Here is a 17,714-nt window from a genome sequence, read left to right as displayed (position 1 = left end):
GAAAGAAAATCACAGGCCAGGCATTTCAATAGAGAGAATTTAATGCAGGGGACTAGCTTTAAAAATATAAGAAGAGTTAAAACAGCAAAGAAAAGATGAGAAAAATCCAGAGATTAGCAACTGTAGAGAGCCACTGCCTCATCTATGACTAAGGACCAAGGGAAGTAAGTCCAGGAGACTTGTGGGCAGTGGGACTGTGGCAGGCTTGCTGCGACCATGAAAAGATAGACTGTGCAGGGGGAGCTGGTGCTGCAACAGGAGTACAGTTGCTGCCAGAGATGTAGCCCCAGCAGCAGAGAGGGAGAACGTTACCTTACCTGCCTTAGTCCTGCCCTACTAGCTCCTGCCAAGTCCTTCCATTGGCAGGAGCTAGCTGTCAAGAGAGCCTGGAAATGTAGCTTCCTGTACTACAGGGCAGGTGGAGAGAAGGGTAGGAAATGCATCTGACTGCAAAGCAAATGGCCTACATGAGTGGTAGGTGATAGACTGGAGGATGAAATAGGGATGGTGCCACTATCATTGAATTGTTATCGTGGAAGACAGGATGGTATGTGTGAAATCCTTGGCCCGGTCCTGGTGCATGATACACACTCAAGTTCCTATCAGTCTGATGACGTATTTTTTAGTGTTATTTTTAATATTTATTTTCATGTATTTCTTTGGCTGCACTGGATCTTAGTTGCAGTACGTGGGATCTTCATCTTCACTGCAGTATGCAAGATCTTTAGTTACAGCAGGCAAACCATTAGTTGCATTATGTAGATCTAGTTCCCTCACCAGGGAACCCAGGTTCCCTGCATTAGGAGCATGGAGTCTGAGCCACTGGACCACCAGGGAAGTTCTCAATGACCTATTACTGACTCACCAAATTCATGCATGGGGATGGGACATCAGGCGAAGAAAACTTTCAGACTGGAGAAAGATGTGCATGAGAGCAAGGCAAGGACCCAGACAGAACTGCAGAGCCAGAACAGGATCAGATCAGATCAGACCAGTCGCTCAGTCGTGTTCGACTCTTTGTGACCCCATGAATCACAGCACGCCAGGCCTCCCTGTCCATCACCAACTCCCAGAGTTCAAGGGACTATGAAATAGCCTTAGCAGGTGCCTGGTTTCTTTACAGGTCCTGCAGGACAGACTGTGTCTGACATTGGATCTGAGACCTGGCTCTCAGAGCAAGGCATGAGTCATGTTCAGCCAATGGGCCTAGGTGACATGATCCTACACCCACCTGAGTGGATAAAGTTGCACTTGGGAGTAAAGGAACTCTGTCTTGGGAAAGGTAATTGTCTCCATCCCCTTTTCCCTACTTATGGCTGGTAACTGGTCAGAGAGAGTGATATTCGGGAACTCCTGGATGTGACTGGGTGAGCATAGTGAAAATATTGCATAGAAAAGTGCTCCCTCACATGAGGAATCAGACGACTACGTTTCCTAGAGACCAGTGCAGCTAGATATATCACTGGATGATGTACTTGGTCGATCATACAGGGTGCAGGGAACTCACAAGGCCAACTGCAAAGGAGGCCATAAGAAGTAGGAAGATCTTTATGTATTAACAGTTCCCCCTTATGGGAAGATTATGTTGGAAGAAGGTGAGTTTAGAAGTTAGACAAACCTGGATTTGCACTGCTTAGTAACATGGTATTGGGAAAAGTTGCTTCTTGTTTCCTTACCCACAAGCTGGAGATAATAATATATACCTCATACATAGAGTCAAAAATATAGAGTGATAAAGTATATAAAAGAAATTGTATATAAAACAATCCATTCATTTATTAACTCACTGAGCATTTATTATCCCACTACATTGAAAGAACATGGTGAAGAAAATGAACATGGTCTGCTTTATGGACATTGCAGGAGAGAAATACATGAAGCATTGTGCTTAAAAATAATTTCATTACTATGATGAAGAAGCCGCTAAAGGAGAGCTAAATTCTGAAGCATCAGGAAAAATGTGGGTCCTGTGTAACTTTGGTGTTTTCTTTCACTATTTCATCTTTTCCTCCTGTACCAAGTAGTATCAGTGCCTACCCACATGTCTTGGGCTATATCCCTTCAGTGTGCTCAGAATACACACCAGTGTCTGCAACTCTTTGCTTGTAGCTTTTTTCCAAAGCAGCTGAAGGCTGCCATGCCCTCCTTCAGGCAGACAGGAAGTGCTAGAAATAATACCCCTGGGAGCCATCTTCCGCACCCCCCGCCCCACACATGGAGGAATTCTGAAGCATTCATTGTCTGCCAGCATGCCCTTAGGGGAATTAAGTTCCAGGTGCCCACAGTGTGGTTTGCTAGCTTACCTTTTTTGGCTGCTGTCCCTTTTTCTCACTTCCATTTTCCCCTACAGGTGTTTTCTGCACCTCCTAAATACATTACTTGCACCAAATTCCTTGACTCTGGTCGTTCTTATGAGGACCTAAACCAAGACAAGGGCTTCCCTGGTGGCTCAGTGGTAAAGAATCCACCTGCCATTGCAGGAGATGTGGGTTTGATCCCTGGGTCAGGGAGATTCCTCGGAGAAGGAAATGGCAACCCACTCCAGTATTCTGGCCTGGGAAATCCCATGGACAGAGGAGCCTGACAGGCTCCATTCCATAGTGTCATAAAAGAGTTGGACACAACTTAGCAACTAAACAACAACACCAGCAAAAAAACACAAAAGAAGTCTTCACTCAAACTCATCTGAGTCCCTAAGCTTTGATATCCTCCCACGTTGGGCACAAAATGCATCCATAAAAGCATAAACAGATTTGTTGGAATAGATCGATCTTATTATATAGGATCTAAACCAAGACATTCTGGAGCATGAAGGGGGTGCCATTAAAAGAACATCAAGAAAATATTGTCCTGGACAAACTGGTTCATGGTCATCCAGTCTCAATGATGCTTTGAACTTTCCAGTAAGATGTCCAGGCCAGCATCCTGGTGGCTGACCAGTGGGGTGAGCAGTCCTCAAGGAGAAGGCATCATGGCTACTTAGCTAACCTGTCAGAACCTTGGGGCCTCACAATCCCGGAGCTGGCAAAACCGAGGCACCCTGGACACCAGGAAGCACCTTTGTACCTAGCACACTCGCACAAACTCACAGCTTTTAGGAGACAAATAACACAGGTTTGTCGACTGTCACCTCCTTGGGGCGGCTGCAGCTTTTTAAGAGCCAAAGGGTCCCCAGTGAATGTGGATCACAGCAGCACACAAGAAATGATTGACTGGGATAGCTTTGCAGGGGATGAAGGCTTGGTGTTGGAGTCCTGCTCGGCTGGCACATTTCCTGTGCACGGGGGCTGCTCTGGGTGCTTGGGGGGCAGGGAGGAGGGGTTCTCAATGAAGGAAGTTTCTATGCAAACACTGCAAGCCCTCACCGATCAGGTTACAGCTTTGCTTTGCTAATTCCCATTGCGTTTTTCTTTCCTCCCAAACATTTCAACTCAGATAGCTATATAAGTTCAAATGTTCTTTTATAGAGGGAAATAAACAGCTTTTATAGCCTGAAAACAGCAAGCTTAGGGATCAACTGCTCACCGCTGAAGCAGGCATGTTTAAGTTGAAGAAAGAGATGGCATTCTTTCCTTATTGTTCGCTGTATTTTTCCCCCAAAACTAATAGGCAGTAGAGTATAAATTAGCCGCCTTCTAAGTTGCCAGGGAAAGACGTGAATGCACTGAACTCTGGGCATTTCGCTACAAGGCTGCCCCCGTCTGGTTCCCACCACGATGCGATTTCTGGAGAAATCCAACTGTTGTAAGAAAGAGCAGTTCAGAGTTGGGGCAAGTCAAGGTCGGGGGCCTGGCTGCTGCTCACTCTTTTCCCACCTTCTAGTTACCATTTCTGTCTTCTCAACACATCCTACACTTGTTTCTAAGAGCCAAAATATATAACAGAGATTAGAATTTGGACAACCCGCAGTTCCAAACTATGATGGACGGGTGAGGTTGAAAGGCAGAGGAGCATGGGAATAACAGGAACAGAAGGGACCCACACTCTCCTGTGCTAACACTGGCCGTTCCATTCCAGGAGTAACTGCCGAGTCTATCCATGTCCCTCCCTTAGCCTCTGGTGGTTTGCTGGCCATGTTTGGCATCCCTTGACTTTTAGAAGCATCGCCTCGATCTCTGCCTTAATCTTCACATCGTGTTCTCCCCATATATGTGTCACTGTGTCCAAATCTCCCCCTTTATATAAGGACTTCAGCCACATTGGATTAGGGCCCATCCTAATGACCTCATTTTAACTTAACTGATTATCTCTGCAATGATCCTGTTTCCAAACAGGTCACTTTGTGAGGTACAGCACTGGGGTTTGGGATGTCAGTATATGAATGGGGGGGGGGTTGCAATTCAATGCTCTTAACCATGCCCATTCTGTGAGTCAATGCAACAGAATTGAGAGCTCTCCCCACCTCCCTGGGCACACATTTAATTTTTTATAAAACATATGCATTATATAGCAACAGTATCAATGAACTTCAACTGTCCAACTATCTTCTACACTGGTCTGTAAGTTACACGAGATCGTGGCCCTTTAGTCCAAGGATGTTCAGGGAACGTTTCTGGGAGAAACAAGAGGGAAAGCATGAAGAGCAAAGTCATAAAAGCACTGACAGCCATCTCCTTTCACAAAAGGAGGGCTCTCGAGGTACACTTGTAGGGCCCCTTCTCCACTGCCTTAAAACCATGATTTATCCACCCACTTTTCCTGCTCTTTCTGGTTTTTTTTTTTTTCTTTATTTTAAATTTCCAACTCTCCTTACTCCCTGCTGCCACCAAGACACTTAGCACCTGCATCCCCACTCTCAACAGCTATTGTCAAGAGGATGAAGGAAGTACGGAAAACTGGGAGTTTACCAAAGCATTCCTAATACAATTCATAGGCTGTCAGCAGTTGTTTATGCCTTCATATTAATCTGGGATTTATATTTATTTTATTCAGATGATATCATATGATGCCTAATTGCTTTGGAGAGTTTGGAATTGCTTTTGTAGAATTACGGGGCTTGAGTCATGAATCCTAATGCCTTGCTGCTAACAGGCATTTGTCAGGCTTTTGTCATGCTCCAGAGGATGTTTCCTGTCTCTTCTCATTCAGAAGAGCGTGCTCACACCCTAGTGAGTTAATAAAAGTGGAGAGAGAGTGTGATCTTGATCTTGCAGCAGGCTTTCGCAGAAGCTCTTAGTTGGGGCTGCATATGCCAGACACATTTGAAGCACTTGCCAGATCCCTAGTCCTTAGCTTGGAAATGCTTCTCCCAGCCCATCTTTTAAGAGAGACCATTTTAAAGAAAGACCAAGATAGTGTCACCTACAAATTGGCACTTGCCATCTACCTCTACAAGGATGGAGGAGCCTGGTGGGCTACAGTCCTTAGGGTCACAAAGAGTTGAGCACGACTGAGCAGCTGAGTATGTCGCCCTTATATGCACATGGGTCTATCTGCCAGGCACACCTTGTCTCCATACTTGTGTTCACATTGTTCCTCCAGTGTTAATGCCCTTCCTTCCCTCTCTTCCTTAAACTCCCTGCTCATACTCACCCTCCAAAGTCCTGTATGCATGTCACCTCTTTTCTGTTTAACTTCCCCTAATATGCTGGCGGGGCTTTCCAGGTAGCACTAGAGGTAAAGAACCCTCTTGCCAATGCAGGACACTGTAAGAGACCTGGGTTCAATTCCTGAGTAGGGAAGATCTTCTGGAGGAGGGCATGGCAACCCACTCCAGTAGTCTTGCCTGGAGAATCCCATGGAAAGAGGAGCCTGGGGGAATACAGTCCATGGGGTTGCACAGAGTTGGACACGACTGAAGCGACTTAGCATGCACTCACTGCTGATACCGAGGGAAAGCATCTTGTACCCCTCCCAATGTTTCATGTATCTCCTGCCTAGCTCTCTTGTCACATTTATTCCATTCTGTGGTTGGACCAAGAAACAAAAACCATGCTAAGGTGTGAAGACAGAAAATAAAAACAGAAGCTATGCTAAGTATTGAAGACAGGAAACTATGCCAAGTATTGAAGACAGGGAAAGGTTATATAGGTGCTGAAAAAGCTCAGAAGCCAAGGAACATGATCTGAACCCTGGCTAAGGTGTGAATCCCTGGATTTCAGTCTCAGCCTCTGGGTTAATCTTAGGACTTCCCTAGAATCACCAACCCCAGCTCAGAACAGCACAATCCGCTGAATGCTGAAATGAGCAGTGCTCAGTAATTCCAAACAAGTCATGGGAACATCTTAGACTATGTGTTCTTTCCCCAGCCCCTCAGATTACTAAGTTCTTCTCATCTGTCACTTGGTGGTGAGTAATTCCGAGTGGTTCCCTGGAAAGACTGAATTGCAGCTTGTGTGCTGTTGGGCCAATGACCATGGATTTTCCCTTGCCTTCTCTGCTCAGTCTCCAAGGAGGCAATGTGGATCAGGACATTCTCTTATGGGAAACACAGAAAGAAATGCTCTGGGGAGTGGTGTGTGTGTGTCCCTTGTAAAGAGAGTATCAACCAGGCCCTGGGGATAGGTGACGTGGTTCTGTTGAAGGTGTGTTTAACAAATTCTTGATGCAACTTTCCATTGGTCTCTCTTCATCCTTGAGAATTAATCCTATAAACTAACATCTATTGCTACTTATTATTTACCAGGGCTTCCCTGGTGGCTAAGCAGTAAAGAATTTGCCTGCTGTGTAAGAGACACAGGTTCGATTCCTGCATTGGGAAGATCACTGGAGAAGGAAATGGAAACCCACTCCAGTATTCTTAACTGGGAAATCCCATGAACAGAGGAGCCTGGTGGGCTACAGTCCATGGGTCACAGAAGAGTTGGCAATGACTAAGCAACTAAACAACAATTATGTACCAGGCACCATGCTAACTCCTTTGTACACATTATTTCATTTCAAACTCATAATGCTTGGCAGAGGAGGTATCATAATCAATATTCCCATTTTACACATGGGCAAACTGAGGCTCAGAGAGGGACAACAACTCAGAGCAAACAGTGGTGGTGGAATTTGAATCAAGGAGAATCTAAATCTAGGCCCCCGGGGTTATTCTTGACTCTCCAGTTCCAACATTTGCTCACATCTTAAAGAAGAGTATGACAGTGAACAATTTTTGACACCTATCATACATTAGTCAGCCAACAACCACTGCCCTAAGGGCATGGAGAGATAGGCAAGGCCACCATTCACCCCAGTTTACCCAGTTAATGCCAGGTGTCTCAGCACTCCAATGGGGTGGGCATTGATTCCACTCCCATCATTCTTAAAAATCTCAGGTTTGGGACTTACCTGGCAGTCCAGTGGTTAAGACTCCACATTTCCACTGCAGGAGGCATGGGTTCAATCCCTGGTCAGGAAACTAAGATCCCGCTGGTGGCATGGTCAAAAAAAAAAAGAAAAAGGTCTCAGGTTTAATGACACAGTATGTGATCACTCAATATAGAGGCAATGTTTACTGCGATGCCTGGAACAGAGTAACTTCTTGCAAAGTATTAATTTAATTGAAAGAAACTCAATTCCCTGTGGAGCAGTATCATCCCCAAACCGAGGTGGCACCCCCTACACACAGTCTGCATCTCTTAGAGGAGGCAAGTGAGGTTCTCACAACCAGAAATGACCCTAACCCCTCATCCCTTGCCCCATTATCCCAACACATCCTCTTCCAGGAACAACAGTGGCGCCAGAGATTGAAGCAGCCATGGTTTAACCCCATGCCTCTGAACCAGAGGGCCCCCCACCCTTGACCCTGGGAGCCTAACACTGTGATGTGGTGTCCACTCCCTGGTTCTCCCACTTTCCTTACATCCTCCCACAATCTGCACATGTGGTCTTTTCCCTCCCCGGAGTGTGGTCGCTAATAACTCTCACTCCTGATGAATAGCCCCAGCACTGTCGGAACCGCACAGTCAAGGAATGTCCGCATCTGCCAGGCCTGGGTCATGCTGGTGTCAGTGGCCTCAGCCCTCTCTGTGGTCACTGTTGGCACAGGTTTAAAGGCATTCGTCAGTCCCAGCTACACCCCTGTCCTTGGGGGACCCCACCTTTGATCTTTCACAAGCCTCTCTCCATAACCACATCCCGGCTCTCGCAAGTTGTAAACGGCCGTGTCCATCCTCTACAGAGGCCACTGGTCTTCTGGGCATCTCTTTCTTCCGTGGCACAGCTGAAGCCTTTGTACATGTTGGTCCAGGCGCCTGCACGCTTCCATCTCCTGTCCTCTGCCTGGCTGAGTCTTTCTCACACCTTATGTCTCAACTGACAAGCCACCCATCTTGAGAGGCCTCCCAAGATCACCTCTGCTGAAGTATCCCTAAAGTGAAAGTGTTCGTCGCTCAGTTGTGTCTGAACTCTCTGTGACCCCATGGACTGTAGCCCGCCAGGCTCCTCTGTCCATGGAATTCTCCAGGCAAGAATATTGGAGTGGGTAGCCATTCTTTTCTCCAGGGGATCTACTCCACCCAGGGATGGAACCTGGGTCTCCTGCATTGCAGGAAGATTCTTTACCATCTGAGCCACCAGGGAAGTGCAAGTTAAGTTACTATATTTATCTTCATTGTTTGGCTTCTCCACTGGAATATAAGGCCCACAAGGCCAGGTCCAATGCCTGAATTTCCAGCATTATCTCCCCTGACCTCCCGGCACTATCTCCCCAGGTTGGGGGCAGGCTGGCCCCCTATTGTGAGAGCTGACTATGTGTCCTCTGTACCACGCTCTATCTCCCAGGCTTGTGACTATATATATTTGTCCAAAAAGCATCACTTGGGGTTTCACTTTTTCATCCAGCTGGGAAATGATTCAACTTTAAAAAAAAATATTTTCCATCAATAATTTCTTTTTAGTTTATTTATTTGGCTGTGCTGGGTCTTAGTTGTGGCGTGTGGAATCTAGTTCCCCCATCAGACCTCAAACCCAGAGCCTGTGCATCAGGAGTGCAGAGTCTGAGCCACTGGACCACCAGGGAAGTCCCTGATGCCATCTTAAACTCCATGAATTCTTTAAAGTTGAGGATAACAGTTCATGCTTGTATGTGGTTATTTTATTATCCTAATTCAAATTATTCATTGTTATGCTTGAAGGGTCTTGGGTAAAAGTGAAGTTATGGAAATTATTGTTTATTGAAGGCTACTCTGTGCCATGAAGGCTACTCTGTGCCATGAAACTGGGCATGAAACTGTCACAGAATCCAAAGCAACCATGAAAATATTCAGAGTGTGTGTGCTCAGTTGCCTCAGTCATACCTGACTTTTTGTGACCCTATGGACAGTAGCCCTCCAGGATCCTCTGTCCATGGAATTCCCCAGGCAAGAATACTGAAGTGGGTTTTCATACCCTCCTCCAAGCGATCTTTCTGAGCCAGGGATCAAACCCCCATCTCCTGCATTGCAGCCAGATTCTTTACTGCTGAGCCACTGGGCCACTGCGGTGTAAACTATAACCTGGGTGGCTTTTACACAGCAAAACATTTTTCTCACATTTCTGGAGGCTGGGAAGTCCAAGACTCAGTGTCTGGTAAAAGCCCACTTTCAGATCTGTCAACAGTGCCTTCTCACTTCATCCTTCCATGGGTGGCACAGGAAGCTCTGTGGGGTCTCTTTTAAAAGAACACTAATCCTATTCATGAGGGATCCACCCTCATGACCTAGTAACCTCCAAAGGCCCCACTTTCTGATATTATCACCTTGGGATTTAGGTTTCAACTTATAAATTTTGGGGGACACCAACATTTGATGTATGGGCTTCCTCGGTGGCGTAGTGGTAAAGAATCTGCCTGTCAATGCAGAAGATGCAAGAGACACAGGTTTGATTTCTAGGTCAGGAAGCTACCCTGGAGTAGGAAATGGCAACCCATTCCAGTATTCTTGCCTTGAAAATTCCATGGACGGAGGAGACTAGTGGCTCATGGGGTTGCAAAGAGTTGGACGTGACTGAGCACACACACACAAACATTTAATGTACAGAAGCAACTAAAATATATACATATGGGAAATTGCTTTGCTAACAGTGGTGTGGTATCTAGAAAGCTGTCTAGCAATGCTGCTTTCTGTGGTTTGGTGATGGTTAGCTTTAGTCCTGGCAGCTATAATTGACCATTACTTTTGATGGTTAAAATTATGATAAACCTCAACTCAAACTAGTTTAAATGACAAGGGGGAATTCAAAGGTCCATGCAACTCAACAGTTTAACGGTATCCACTTCCAGGCTGCAGCCCACGGGATCATAAAAGAGTCGGACACAACTTAGTGACTAAACAACAACGGCAATAACTCCCAGTGCAGTACGACCCAGGATTTAAATGTGATATTAAAGAATGGAGTTCTGTCTCACCTATTTTTGGCTGTGGTTTTTCAGGGTGGGCAACATTTTCTGAAAAGCTCTTCTCCAGGTCTGATTAGAACCACCACCAGCTTCTGAGGTTTACCTTCTTCCTCATTCACATCCAGTGTGTGCTGGGGGGAGGAAGGAGGGATACAGACATCACAGAATTCAAAGCAACTGTCTTAGACTATTCAGACTTCTATAACATAAACTATAACCTGAGTGGCTTTTGATTTCATCAACCTAAGGGACCTTCTGATTTCATCCTCTGAAAAAAGAGGCTGTCTTCTTATAACCTCAGAACATGTCTCCTTGGGCTGAGGATGCTTACCTGAGGATACATGCTGGATCCTGAAGTCTTCACCATGGCCCAAATGGACCGGTCATCTTAAGTCAATCAGATATTTTGGGCTGACCATCAATCCCATCATAAAGGCACAGTGAGGAGATGGGAGCAAGGTGAGTTCCCTGTTGGCAGTCAGCACAATCTAGGAGGAGAAACCAGTCATGAGAGCTGGGGAGAGAACCAAGAAACGTTCCTGCTATAACTTAACTCTATAGTCATGATGCTCTGCTTAGAGCTCAGTCATTCATTTGCTCTTTGAAGGGACTCCATTCTAGCATCTGCCTTTTACCAGAGGAGCTGAAGATACAGACATGATCATGACTGGACCATGGCTTGTGTATGAAAAGCCTAAAGAGGAGGTTATTACCTATAGGCTACACAGCAGTGGTGGCATCTTCGTTGGATCTTAAACAACGTCTGGTTTTCCTGCAGAAAGGGTGGGATGAGGGTGGGGAGTGCAGGGAGGCCGCTGCAGCACTCACTTGTCTTTTCTGAACAAGCCCCGGGAATGGAGGAAAGCTGCATGAAGACAATCCAGGAGGAAGGGATGAAAATGACAGGAGGGAAGAAGAAAAAGAAGGTGAGCCATGTTGAGATAGGCCAGATGTACCACTGTTCAAAGAGCTAGTGAGGTTTCATATTAGTGGATCTTAACCACAGGTCTAAACAATTGACTAAACAATTAGAAAGATAGAAGTTTTCTTCTTAAATTTTAACATAGAAGAATATAAATTCTAGGGGACTGCCCTGGTGGTCCAGTGGTTATTAACCCATCTTGCAGTGCAGAGGACGTGGGTTCAATTCCTGGTTGATGAACTAAGATCCCATGTGCCAGGGAGTGACTAAGCCCGAGCTGGAGCTAGTAAGCCCGCAACTATGAGCCCACATATCACAGCTAGAGAGCTCATGCTACGTGACAAAAATGCCACATGATGCAACTAAAACCCGGATCAGCCAAATAAACAAATACTTTTTTAAAAAAATGTAAAAAAGAAATATACATTCTATATGGCCTAAAAAGTTAAAGAGCAAAATGAATAATAGTCCATTGTATTACTCAGCCATTAAAAGTCACACAATAATGCCATTTGCAGCAACGTGAATGGACCTAGAAATTATACTAAGTGAAATAAGCCAGACAGAGAAAGACAAATATTATATGATAAAACATACGTGGAATCTAAAAAAATGATAAGAATGAACTTATTTACAAAATAGAAATATATTCATAGATGTAGCTGACAAACTTGCAGTTACCAAAGGGGAAGGGGGTTGGAGATAAATTAGAAGTGTGGGATTAGCACATACACACTACTGTATATAAGATAGATGACAAAGACCTGCTGTATAGCATAGGAAACTATATTCAATACCTTGTAATCTGTAATGGAAAAAATCTGAATGATAATATATATATATATATGTATAACTGAATCATATATATACAATGTTGTACACTTGAAACTTACACAGAATTGTAAATCAGTTACACTTCAATTAAAACATAAAGAAAGAAATATCCAAATGAAAACATAAAATATACTCCTGCCCTAGGAATAATGCTAATATTGCTAAGTATTTCACCAAAGGTAAAAAACATGACTGAAACTGAGGCAGAAATATTTGAACTCTCTCAAAATTAACAACTAAGCATCTAAAATTTGAAAGAAGAGAATGAAGAAAATATTAGCCACATACATGAAGGCAAATATTTGATATTTTCAATAATAAACAAGAGCTTATGAATTAATTAGGAAAAAAATACAGAGAAATGGTCAAAAATTAGAGATATGATAGACAAGATCATGAACATACGTTTAATCTTTTTGTTCACAAAACAAATGCAAATGAAAGTAATTATAAGTTTTCTATCAAAATGACAAGAAACTTTTGTTATTCTTATTTTGTTTGTTTTACATGATGCTTACCAACGCAGGCATGTTTTGGGAACACTGTCCGTCCACTGGCTCTTAAATATTTATTACTCACACATATAGAACTTGGCCCCTCATGTTTCTGAGCACTTCTAAATGTATTAATCTGTTTATTCACACAAGGAAACTTAGTTACAATGCAGGTATGTGATGAAGATCCCATCTGTTAAGAAGTAGAACAGGGGACTTCCCTGGTGGCCCAATGGTTAAGACTTGGCCTTCTAATGCAGGGAGTGCAGGTTCTATTCCTGGTCGGGGAGCTAAGAGTCCCGTTATGCCTTGCAGTCAAGAAAGCAAAACAAAAATCAGAAGCAATATTGTAACAAATTCAATACAGACTTTAAAAATAGTCCACATCAGGGAAAAAAAAAAGTAGAACAGGCTTTTGAATGTGGGCATTTTGACCCTGGGAATTTGTGCTTTAACTACGACTATCCCTTACTGTGTGTTTAATCCCAAACAAGACGGATGGACAAAGAAAGCCATGAGGATTAGGTCGGAGGAGAGAGGATGATCATAAAGTCCACACCGTGTGGATGACAAGCAATGATGAGGAGACATTTAAAGGTGAAGCAATCACTTCCACTATATTCACCATGCATTTGTCCGAGTTCTTGTATAGCAAGGAAATACTTGATATCTTCAATAATAAACGAGATTTTATAAACAAATTAGGAAAAATTATACATAAATTGTCAAAAATCAGAGAAATAATAAGATCGTGAAAATACGTTTAATCTTTTTGTTCATAAAATGAATGCAAAGGCCAGTAGGGGTTAAAAAAAAAAAAGCTAGAAACTTTTACCTCTGTTACCAAGGAGCTGATGGAGAGAAGCAGTTTCCAGTAGTCAAGTTTGCTCCAATAATCAGGGAAGATTCTGTTTAAAGAATATTTTCTCTGTCATACATTCACAAACGATTCTGGTCTGCCTGGCTCAGAAATGTGGGACTTGACCTTGCCAGGAGGGAGAGGTGCACCCTCAGGGCTCCGAGGCATCCCTGAAGGCAGAGGCCATGGCCTGCTGGAAGAAGCCCTGCTCCACAGAAACTGCAGAAGTGAGGCCTGGGGTCTGAGGGTCTCCAGCCCAGAGGTCTATTCTTGGACCCCCTCCCTACGCTGGTACTATGGTTCCCTGGGTGCTTAAGGATTCTTTGCTCAGGGACTTTATCCACAGGGCAAGTCATCCTGCCACACTGCAGTGGGGAGGGTGGCCTCCATTCCGGGACAAGAATGGCACAACTTGTTTTAGGAGATGCTGAGAAAAAAATCAGCTGTATCTGTTGTTTGTTGTTGTTTAGTCGCTAAGTCGTGTCTGACTATTTTGCGACCCCATGGACTGCACCCCGCCAGGTGCCTCTGTCCATGGGATTTCCCAGGCAAGTATACTGGAGTGGGCTGCCGTTTCCTTCTCTGGGGGATCTTCCCGACCCAGGGACTGAACCCATGTCTCCTGCATTGATGAGCTTCCCTTGTGACTCAGCTGGTAAAGAATCCACCTGCAATGCAGAAGACCTGGTTTGATCCCTGGGCTGGGAAGATCCCCAGGAGACGGGAAAGACTATCCACTCCAGTATTCAGCCTGGAGAATTCCATGGACTGTATAGTTCATGGGGTCACAAAGAGTCGGACCCCCGATGGAGCAACTTTTACTTTCACTTCGCTTTCCCCTGCAGTGACAGGCAGATTCTTTACCACTGAGCCACTTGCAAAGCCTGATTAGCTGTATATGTTGAACCAAATGGCCCAGCAACGCCATTCCTCGAAATATATCCAAAAATGATGAGTGCTGATGTTCACCAAAGACACGGACAAGAATACTCAAAGCAGTCTAATTCAAAAAGCCCCAAACTGGCAACAACTCTGAGGTCAACCACAGAATAAAAGAAATTATTGTGGTGTATCCACACCATGGGCCAGCTGACACACACGCTGACACTTGCCTGAGCCTCACAGACGTGCTGAAGGACAAGAGCCAGACACCAAGATAGCACACTGAGTGCTTCGTGTAGATGAAGTTTAAGAACAGAAAAGGCTAATTATATGGCCAGAGGTCAGTGAGTTCCCCCTATGAACTGTATCAATTGAGAAGGAACAGGTGTTTGGGGGCTGCTAGAAACATCCTCCATTGTGATCTGAGTGGTGGTTACACAGATGTCTGCATAGGTAAAATTTCATCAACCTGTACTATTGATTTGTAGACTTTACTGTATATGAATTACATCTAAAAACTACTAAGATACTTGGACAGAAAGCTTCTACTGACTTATTGTGTTCCTGAACAGTATGCATGGAATTCAAATGTTTCGAGGTTGAATAATCTATTTTCGTATCATAAAAGTGATTCAATTCCCCTAAAGCCAAAGCATATCATAAAACTCCAGATAATTTCACGCTCCCGGTATTGCACACAGATTCACATTTGAATATAGCATTAAGCCAAAAGAGGAATGTCTGATTAAAGGTAACAATGAAAGCTAGTGTTTATATAACCCTTACTGTGCACTGGGCATTATCTAAGCCCTTCAAGTATTGACTTACAAGTGGTCACTACCACCATGATCATTTCTAGGCTGTATATTTGAGAACAAGAGGGCAGAAAGTGTAGGTGATTGCCTAAGGTCCCATGGTTAGTAATTAGCAGCACTGGGAGCCCATATCCAGGCATTCCTGGCTCTAAGAACCATGCGCTCAACCCGATCTCATATTTTTTCTGATCAAATAGTCACCTCTTTTCAAGTACGGTGGTTGCCATCTTTATCTCAAGTATGTTACTCTTAGGAAAGTCTCATTCTCAGCACCAGCATTAGCTGCTGAATTTGCCTGGGTTCTATTTATGTTGAAATGATACTCTATATTTTCTAAAAACTGTTTTGAATTCTGTATTTTAGTAACAGAATTCAATCTTTCAAATAAATATTTATCCCAAGATAGATAAAAAACGTTGACTTCTTTCAACTGACACGGGAGGTGTAGGTGGGGGCCCCTGGAAGAAGATGAGATTGGGGGAGGAGGAGGAGGCAAGGATCTTGGCAGCAGATCCCTTCCCTGGGACTGGACCGCACCTGGATTTTCACCCAAGAAAATTTCAAACCATAGAATCCCAATCATACCCTCATAAAAGTAAATGAAAACAGAGATGGTATTTTTCATGAAGATGGAAACATTCTGAAACAGAGTTATAGACTGGCAGGCAGTACCCCATAATGCCAGTTTGAAGTTGGCTTTCACCAGCTGCTGCAAAGTCACCTGAATTTGATTCAGAAATAGTGCTATATCACATCCCACTGTAATATAACAAAAGGTATATTGATAAGATATTGAATGTGGTCAACCCAAGGACCATGCCCACTTTAGGATTTAAAGAACCATTTTGCAGCAAAATTCTCCAGGCCTCAAGTCTTCAAATGACACTCATCTACCTCCCTCAAGGACTGTTCCCTGGACTGGGATGCAATCTGTTTTCCGAAATGTGAATATCCCTTGATCTTCCTGTGATTCAGTTTTGAAAAATCTTCACTTTCGCACTTTATATATTGACAATCCTGAAACAGGAGCTTCCCAGGTGTTTCAGTGATAAATAAACTGCCAATGCAGGAGATGCAGGTTTGATCCCTGGGTCAGGAAGATCCCCTGGAGAATGAAATGGCAACCCACCCCAGTATTCTTGCCTGGATAATCTATGGACGGAGGCACCTGGTGGGCTACAGCCCAGGGCGTTGCAAAGAGACAGACATGACTGAGGGACAGAGCACACAATCCTGAACCAACTATTTTATGTCAATATTGTTTTTAGCTTTTTATTTAATTTTAAAAATTAATACATGTACATGAAAAAAGAAAGAAATTAAGTAAAAATTCAAACATCAAAAAGAGTATCCTAAAAGTAAATTTTCTTCCTATCCCATAATGGCAGGTGTAACTATAGTTATTTCTCTTTTATCTTCCCCAAATTGCCTCTGTAAGACTGGCATGTATGTCTGTGTGTGTCCTTCGTGTTTTACTTTGCACACTTCTCTGAATCATGCCATTGTTCTCTTCATTTTTTGTTCTTTGGTTTTACTAGAAAATATGTCTTACAAGGTTTGTTAAAGTTTTACTAATCTCTATGTAAAATTAGATCAGATCAGATCAGTCGCTCAGTCGTGTCCGACTCTTTGCCACCCCATGAACTGCAGCACGCCAGGCCTCCCTGTCCATCACCAACTCCCGGAGTTCACTCAGACTCACGTCCATCGAGTCGGTGATGCCATCCAGCCATCTCATCCTCTGTCGTCCCCTTCTCCTCCTGCCCCCAATCCCTCCCAGCATCAGAGTCTTTCCCAATGAGTCAACTCTTTGCATGAGGTGGCCAAACTACTGGAGTTTCAGCTTTGGCATCATTCCTTCCAAAGAAATCTCAGGGCTGATCTCCTTCAGAATGGACTGGTTGGATCTCCTTGCAGTCCAAGGGACTCTCAAGAGTCTTCTCCAACACCACAGTTCAAAAGCATCAATTCTTCGGCACTCAGCTTTCTTCACAGTCCAACTCTCACATCCATACATGACCACTGGAAAAACCATAGCTTTGACTAGACAGACCTTTGTTGGCAAAGTAATGTCTCTGCTTTTCAATATGCTATCTAGGTTGGTCATAACTTTTCTTCCAAGGAATAGGCATCTTTTAATTTCATAGCTGCAGTCACCATCTGCAGTGATTTTGGAGCCCCCCCCCCCAAAAAGTCTGACACTGTTTCCACTGTTTCCCCATCTATTTCCCATGAAGTGGTGGGACCAGATGCCATGATCTTCGTTTTCTGAATGTTGAGCTTTAAGCCAGCTTTACCTAATTTCCCATGTATTGATGAAAACAGCTATTCAACTAGTTTCCATCAATGGGATTTTAGGTTGTTATCAATACTTGATCATTATAAGCAATGTTACAATAAGCCTCCTCAGTTGTTTCATGACACTCAGATGCAGGATACATTTCCGAAAATCCAGTTGCTGGAGCAAATTTTATGTGCACTGAAAAAAAAATAAATGTTGGCAAACTGCCTCCAACTCACACTCCAAATAGTTAAGGACAATCCCCAGCACTGGGTATCATCAATTTCAAATGACAACATTTAAGCTAAAGAAGGAGGATTTAGAGGT

The sequence above is a fragment of the Bubalus kerabau genome, chromosome 13 (genome assembly GCF_029407905.1).
Source record: "Bubalus kerabau isolate K-KA32 ecotype Philippines breed swamp buffalo chromosome 13, PCC_UOA_SB_1v2, whole genome shotgun sequence".
Classification (NCBI taxonomy): Eukaryota; Metazoa; Chordata; class Mammalia; order Artiodactyla; family Bovidae; genus Bubalus; species Bubalus kerabau.
Note: the sequence above shows the minus strand (reverse complement) of the source record.